Here is a 5,501-nt window from a genome sequence, read left to right as displayed (position 1 = left end):
ACGAGATATATCATGTTCTTGGAAAGAAAGACTCAACTTTGAGAGATGTCAGTTCCTCTGAAATTAAGCTATAACTTCAATGCACCCCAATAAAAATCCCAAGAAGATTTTAATGGAAACTGATAAGCTGGTTTGTAAATCCACTCTGAAGAGAAATGCACAAGATAGGCCCTAAAATTTGAAAGAAAGGTATCAAAACATATTATAATGTTAGAGTAATTGACATAGCATTGATGCAAGAATCAGCATACTAATTGATGGAATGACAGAAATTCTAGAAATACACTGAAGAAAATTTGGCACTTTAGTGTCCGTCCATCCATCCATCCATCCATCCCTTAATTCATTTGACAAACAGTGATTGTCTGTGATGTGGCGGATACTGTTTTAGGGGTAGATAAAACAAAGCCTTTGTTCTCATAAAAGTGTGGCGCTTATATTCTACATAATTAATTTGGCATTTTAGTTAACAGGGGAGAGGATGGTGTTGGGCAAAACAGTAGATTCTAAACAGATCCCATAGATGAAACGAGATTCCTAAGTGATTAAAAAATCTAAACACGAGAAGAACTGTGACAATAAAACTATAAAAAAAATTATTTAAAAAAAACTAGAGAAATATATCTTTCTAGTCTTCGGATAAAGAAGATGCTGAAGCGAGCAGACACCATAGAAGAAAAACGCGATACACTTGACAGCATGAAGAGGAAAACCACAACGTCTGCATCGCAATAAAAGCACTATAAATTAAGTTAAAAATAAGTGACAGTGTGGAGGAAAGCATATGCAACATGTATAACAAATGAAGGATTCAGGTCAAGCATATAAAAATCCCTACAAGTCAATATGAAAAATGACAAAGAATAAGAACAAGCAGTTTGCGGAAGTGTATGAATGAACGATAAATATTTGAAAAGATGGCCACCCCGACTACACTAGTAATCATGAAAAATGCCAATGATGACAAGGAGATATAATTTCTGGCAATCAGTATTGGCTACTGTGTGTGTGTGGGGGGGATGGGAACTCTTGTACATGCTTGGTACACACCCTTTTGGAGAGAAGTTTGACAGTATGTATTTTTCAAATGCCTGTACCATTTGAACCCACTTCTGGGTATCTATGGGGGAGACTGTTCATTGTCTCTGTGCAAGGCTGTTCTTCCCGGGTGCTGGGTGGCTCAGCTAGACTGTTTCCCAGGCTCCCTTGGGGGCAGGTATGGTGGCCATGGGAGTAAGAATTCACCAACGGAATGCAAGAGTGAGGGGTGATGTGTCCAACTTCTCCCTCACCTGCTCAGGGGACAAGTGCTCACCCTGGATGCGCACCGTTGTCCTCCCTGCACTTCACAGGATCCAGAGCACAGATACACCTGTGCAGGAGCTGACCCAGCAGTCAAGGCAATGCCCTCGAGCTGAGCTCCTGGGCGTGGTTCCTGGACCACTGCTCAGCCACAAGGTGCCCTTAGGGTCCAGGATGAGGCGAGTCCATCAGGAGGAAGTGTTGTGAAGCTTTTATAGCAACTCAACATCACCATGATATCTTTATTGCATTTTACAAAAGCCTTGGGCAAAATGGATTGGGGGGGGGGTGGGTGGACATAAACTGGTCTTTCACCACAAATGGTTTGAGAAGCACTGGGCTTCCTGAGTGACGGCGTGGAACAGAGATGTCCCTTCAACCTGGAGTGCTCGGCTGACCCTTATGAGAGCGAGTAACAATGTTCAGTCTTCTCTAAGCCACTAGCTGCATCATTGGTGGTCTCTTGGTTGGAGCCATCTAGCGCTGCCCTCCCTGACTCAATCTTACAGCAGTGTTCGTGTGTGTGTGTGTGTGTGTGTGTGTGTGTGTGATGGGGCAAGAGTGTCCATGCGGCATTGTGCCCATCAGCGAAACCCCGCAGGACCCCTAAATGTGCACCGAGGAGGGGAAGCTGGGAACAAAGTCTGCTATATCCATGCTGTGGAGTACAGAGCTATAATTAAGAACTCTCTCCCAGGCACGCTTCCTTATGGATCTTCTGGGAAAGGGGGAATTGGGAGAGAGAGCAAGTTGCAGAATAAGCATATAGTATGAGAAACTCTCCAGTGTGTCCGTACATATATGCATGTAAACATGCAGGAAATGTCGGGAAGGATCTTCCGGGAAAGGGGGAATTGAGAGGGGCCTAGAGAATGGCTAAAAGGAGCTTTTATTTTATTCCTATTTGTTTAATATTTTAAAATGAGAATTATATTCATGTTTTGCTTGTGTAATTAACAATAAATTTAAAAGCATATAAAATAGAGAGTGTTTATGTGTTGTTAATACGACACAGAATAATTCCTCACTCGCTGGTTTGGTAGACTCGCATAGTGGTTTGGGTTTCCTGCTTTTTAACGTGCCCTCGGTTTCTGGCCCCCTCGCTCCTGCCCTCAGTTTCACTCAGCTGCTCCGGGACCCTCCACTTCCCTGAGGACCCCATCGTAGCACTGAGTAGAACGACTTTCAGAATGGGATGCATCATTCAGTTGTTTGATTCCACGTAGGCCGTGAGTGTTTTCGGAAAAAGTCCTATGGAGAATTCTCATTTTTGCCAGGATGAAATAAAGCAGAACTTCCAGGAGGAACTATCTCCCAACTTGTATACAACTGTGTCTTCGATAAATCATCTCTGATCTTGAAATAATAAAGAATGTAACACATGAAGAAAGGAACCAAGTTTCAGGGAAAAACAAGGCTCTTAAAACACATTTGATCTCGACTAAACACACTTCACACCAGACTTTATAACGTGCTTTAGGAAATAGTTGCTGTCACAAGGACTGCTGTAGTAACTAAACACAAAGATTTTCTGAGATTTGACCAAACTGTTTATCCTAGGTACAAAGTTCCTTCTGGAAAGCATGCTACTGAAACTTTTCTTCCGAAGTCCAGTGGGCTGCTTGAAAAGCGTTAGGCATCAAGCAGCTGCCGGCGTAAAGCCTGAGAGCACATGGCGCGGGAACCCGAGAAACAGGTGCCGGCAGCTGAGACCATGGCCCCTGTCGCGGAAGGCCGACCCTGACAGTCGGAGGGTGAAAGTGGACGACAAAATTATAATAACAGTAGCATTCGGAGACAGAGTTCCAAATTCTTCTTGAATTTTAGAAGTTCACTCCCTGATAGTGACAGTTGGCCAAATGCATCTCCCACACCTTCCTGAAGTTCATCCTCCAGGCACCTGCCAAGTCCGACCATCTCCAAGCAGGATATCCTGCTACCACCACCAAAGTGGCTGTCCTGGAACACACAGAGGCCTGGAAAGACTTGGCTCTGGCCGGGTCTCCTGCTCCCTCGAACACGCCAGGGGCCCCTCCCTCCGGAGCTCCCCTGGGCCCTCCGCCTCCTTCCCCAGGGTGTAGGGTCCCGCGCTTCCCCGGCCTCTGTGTCTCCCCGTCCGTAAAGGGGACCACCGGCGCCCAGCTGGGGTGGCGGTGGTGGGGCGTGAGCCAAGGAGGTGCCGCAGGGGGTGGGGCGCGGGGGTCCCCCGCTCCCCAGCCCCCCGAGACCCGTCCTGGCGGCCAGCGTCCGCCTCCCGGCCCCCGGACGCGTCCCCAACTTGGACATGCTGCAGGATCCTCTGGGCGCACCAGTCCCCCAGCTCCGCGTGGTTGCCCGCCAGCTCCTCGTCCGCCTCCCCCAGCTGGTCCACGAGGTTGAGCAGCAGCATGGGCACCGCCATGGACTCGGACGCCGGGGCCCCGGGGAGCCGGGGCCGGCCCAGCCCCGATGGGTCCTTTTTATTATATATTTTAAAATATATGAGCAATATTTAAGATATGTGAGCAATATTATGGGCTCAGTGGGAAGAAATTGAAACAGCTCACCAATGTATAAATCAAACTAATAAGTGCATGAAACCATGAGAAGCCCAAGTACGCTCTCCTCTGAATGTCTGTGTCCCCCAAAATTCATACATTAAGATCCTATCCCCCAATGTCACCCTATCAGTTGGTGGGGCCTCTAGGAGGTGATTGGGTCATGACGGTAGAGTCCCCATGAATGGGTTTAGCACTCTTATAAAAGAGGCCTTAGGCACCTTGCTCACCCTTCCGCCATGTGAAGACACAGCCAGATGACAGCCATCTATGAAGCAGGAAGCAGGTCTTCGCCTGATGCTGGCTCTGCCAGCATCTTGGTCTTGGATTTCCCAGCATCCAGAACTGTGAGCAATAAATGAGTGTTGTTTTATAAGCCACCTTGATGGCATTTTGGTGATAGCAGCCTAAACAGACTACAACAAGGCTAGCGGCCCCTCCCAGGTGGGATGTGAGCTGGATAGAAGTGGGTTGGGGCAGATGGTCGTGGGCAGGAGCCTGGCCCGGGAGGTGGGCGTCTGGGGACTGTCAACTCACAGGTAAGCAAAAGAGTTATTGGGGGTCTCAGAGGAGGGTGTTGTTGGAGAGGCTACAGGGCTCCAGAAGTCAGGGGGCCCTAGGAGAGGGTCAGAAAGGAAGATTCTCAACCCCCTACAAGAAGCCCCAGGATATCCCCTACCCTCTGGGCCCAGTGTTAGTTGTCCAAACAGATCTGTGGCCTTGGCTTTTGCATAACTAAAGTTTGCCTGAACAGAGCTTGCACATGTTTGAGGGAAACATAGGTGGACTTCTCAGTGGCAAGTACATCATGAAACCAGCAAAGCAGATGAATGGTTCTCTCCAAACAACTGGCTTATGAGCAGAGATGGCTGGGATGGCAGTGGGGTGTGGTCGTATCACCACCACCTGCCAAGAAGCTGCATTTGGGGTGGAAAATTAATTGATAGAGTGATGAGGATGGGACCCTGGGGGAAAGATGACATGGGTCTTGCCTGGGCACCTCCAGGGAGATTGGGATGGTGGGGGAAGGCGTGTTCCTTTCCAACAGTTTCTCCTTGCTGTTACAGCACACCATGGCCCTTGAGATCCCAACCCAAGTGCTCGTGGGGCTCCTGGGTGCTTGCCCTTCTGGGACTGGGCAGCTGACTCCACAGGTGAGCCTTGTTTGTATTTGGCAGGTGAGGGGGGTCAGGAAGCCAGGGGCCTGTCCTCACTACCTGCCTTTCTGGAGGCAATGATCATTGGAGAGAGGGCCAGCCACTGGTCAAGAGGACTGACCTCCTCACTCCCACCCTCACCTAGACCAGAGAGGCTGGCCGATCCTCAAGTCCTAGTAGCCACTTCCGTCACTCTATTTCTGGTCCCTAAGGGAGGAGCTCAGGGTCCAGCCTGGTGTTCTGCTCCTGCCCGGAATTCAGACTCTGAGGAGAGCCCGAGCCAGGGTGGGAGAAGGGACCTGGCTGAATGACAGGCCTCTTCTGCCAAGGGACAGCTCAAATGTCCAGGGAAACCAGCCCTTCCTCATCGGGGCACCTCCTGTCCCCTCCAGGCATCCAGTAAGTGGGGGTGGGGGGGGTGGGGCAAGAACTTTAGAGGGCAGAGAAAGGAGCAAGGGAAGAGCTGTTAACCGAAACTCTGACAAAATAAGTCAAGGAAGACCAA

General features: G+C 49.3%; 1 long non-coding RNA gene across 1 annotated transcript; it reads right to left on the bottom strand.

Annotated features, from left to right (window-relative positions):
- Window positions 1-1,530: 1,530 nt before the first annotated feature.
- On the bottom strand, window positions 1,531-3,753 carry LOC115507668. The gene is made up of 2 exons (XR_003966767.1): window positions 3,581-3,753; window positions 1,531-3,261 (listed from the first exon to the last, which is right to left on the bottom strand). It is a non-coding gene; the product is annotated as an uncharacterized LOC115507668 (long non-coding RNA).
- Between the last annotated feature and the right edge of the window lie 1,748 nt (window positions 3,754-5,501).

Source organism: Lynx canadensis, chromosome X (genome assembly GCF_007474595.2).
Source record: "Lynx canadensis isolate LIC74 chromosome X, mLynCan4.pri.v2, whole genome shotgun sequence".
Classification (NCBI taxonomy): Eukaryota; Metazoa; Chordata; class Mammalia; order Carnivora; family Felidae; genus Lynx; species Lynx canadensis.
The sequence above is the reverse complement of the archived record's forward strand: the minus strand, read 5'-3'. Positions and strand labels throughout refer to the sequence as shown.